Raw genomic sequence first — 2640 nt, 5'->3', positions numbered from 1 at the left:
AAATCTTCCTCAAAACCTCTTTCTTTGATTCTGTTTGGTCACCTTCACCCCCCCACCCACCAACTCCCGGTCAGTTACATATCAATATAAAACTGCTATTGTTGTACATTTCCGAGTTATTGAGACGGAATGGGTCTTCTCAAGCTCTATAATTCTCTTCAACATGCGTTTGCTAGCCAGTCAGCTATAAATATATGTGCCGTGTTGGGACTCCACTCAGCTCTGAGGTCGTATCTCATAGCCTACGTCCGTAGATGGCTTCGTTATTTCTCATAGCCCATATATACTGGAAAGGTTTGCAACAATTCTCCCCAGGAAATTCCCAACAGATCTTGGTGACCCAATCCTACAGTGTATAGAGGAGGTGAGAATGAAGAAAGACAAATGCTAAGAAATTTGCAGCACAACTGAAAGCCATTTGGCCCACTGTGTCTGTACCACTGCTAACTTGTACTTCTTTATCACCCTCCTTTTTTTGTTATTCACACTTCCAGCTATTTTGCTACATCCCCAAATCTTTTTACTGGCCAGGTGTTTATCTGCATTGCTGCCTCACAATTCCCAGTTACATACCTGCCTTACCATGTTTCAGTTATTCAGTTATACAAATGATAGTCAAGCATTTTATTCTCATTTAGATATCACAAAGAGATGGCAGCATAAAAATAAAAAAATGTACAAATGACAAAGTATAACTTATTTCATCGACATTCATCGCTAACCCTTCCCTGATATTTTTGCCCTCCGTGAAAAAAAAGCTAGCATTAACTTAAAGAAAGAGCATTAATTTAAACCTGATATGATTTTTGGCTGTTATAATTCTGTCAAAATATTTTCTGCTCTTTAAAATAGTTGTTAAGCTGATGAAACCTTCGCCAAGTTAGCAATAACTTGAAAAACTAAAGCAAAACATACTCTCATTTCATTTATTCTCATTAAAAATAGAAAAACAAATTGTAAAGATCTATTATGCGAGATATGCAAACCATGTGACAATCATGTGCAAACTGGTATGTATGGGACTCTCATTTTAAAAATTCGTAAACCAGATTTATCGCATTAATTGCAACACCCGTGTAAGGAAAGAGTTAAAATAAAAATACTAACTACATGGAAAAGTCCTGAAGACATCTGGTGACCTTGAGTCAATTATGATTGTAACAACAACAACAAATTGCATTTATAAAGTGCCTTATTTGTCGGGAGGACTCCTAGGGGTCTGGACAGTCAAGGGTGTGCAACCAGTTCCTTTTTCTGTAAGATAACAGTCCAGCAGGAAATTCAAATTCTATTATTTCACCAATACTATTTCCTGTGGTTTAATTTCTCACCCCACTGAGATCTTGTTATCGATCAGCAAATAAGAACTGGAACAAAGACATGAGCTACTTCCACCACACCTGAGGGTCACTGTGGTGAGACCACTGTTGATACATATGCAGACGTAATTAGACAGTTGGACCAATGAGTTCTCTGTTACGTGCCTCTCTCTAAAGTTAGACTTTTGTGGTATAATCGAGGGAGCTTTAGCCAGTAAAAGTGAGATGCAGATCCAACGAAGACCGCCTCACAACTGCTTGCTGCTCTCCCGAGGGATAGGTAACTAATGACTGCTTTATTCCCCCCTACCTGGTTGTCACCATTGCTGTGTCTAGTGATAGTGGTTAATACTTTTATGATCACTGACTGCTGAATTCTCATATAAATGAAACAATTGTTTGACATTTACAATACAGTGCTGGGGAACACTGCAAATCGTGTGCACACTATTTTATTATATGGCCAGTAAAAGTTTCCTTACACTCGCTTTGCGAAAATCCCAGTTGTCACATTCTAAGCTGGCAAAATCTGAAGAAAGGCTGGTGAGCAGAACGCCATTGGGAAATGGACGGTGCTTTTACTTACCGGCCTTTCTTTTGAACTTTCCTGTCTTTGAGAATTTATAATAATAATCCTTGCATTTGATATAGCGCTTTTTCAAGTCTTCGAGATGTCTCAAAGCGCTTCACAGAATATACTGTAAAGGGAATTGACTGTTTATTTGCAGGCAAAATGTGGCAGCCAATTGTGCACAGCAATTTCCCACAAACAGTCGTGGATTTGATTTCAAGATCCTCATCCTCACCTACAAGGCCATTCACGGCCTTGCTCCCTCCTACCTCTCCAACCTACTATCCCCCTACCTACCTGCCCGTACCCTCCGTTCCTCCGGCTCCGGTCTGCTCCACGTCCCCCGCCCCAACCGCCCTACCATCGGTGGTCGGGCCTTCAGCCTCTCAGTCCCGAGGCTCTGGAACTCTATCCCACAGTGCCTTCGCCGCCTCCTCCCTCTCCTCCTTCAAGGCCGGTCTCAAAACCTTTCTCTTTGACCGAGCCTTCAGCTCCCCTCTCGACTCTCTACTCCTCCCCTCCCTCCCTCCCTCCCCTCCTTCCCCCTCCCCTTCCCCTGACCATTTCCCCCCTTGCTCGGGTCATGACCCAACTGTGCAGCGCCTTGGGACGTCCTCCTGACGTGAAAGGCGCTTTATAAATGGAATCTTGTTGTTGTTGTTGTTGATTGAAGTGATCAAATTATTATTGTGTGTTTTTTCTTGAGGGATTATTATCAGGCTTGTGGAGTAAGGAAATTTGCCCAAGGTT

This window comes from Callorhinchus milii, unplaced genomic scaffold, assembly GCF_018977255.1.
Source record: "Callorhinchus milii isolate IMCB2004 unplaced genomic scaffold, IMCB_Cmil_1.0 Scaffold2, whole genome shotgun sequence".
Taxonomy (NCBI): Eukaryota; Metazoa; Chordata; class Chondrichthyes; order Chimaeriformes; family Callorhinchidae; genus Callorhinchus; species Callorhinchus milii.
This window is presented reverse-complemented; position numbering follows the sequence as displayed.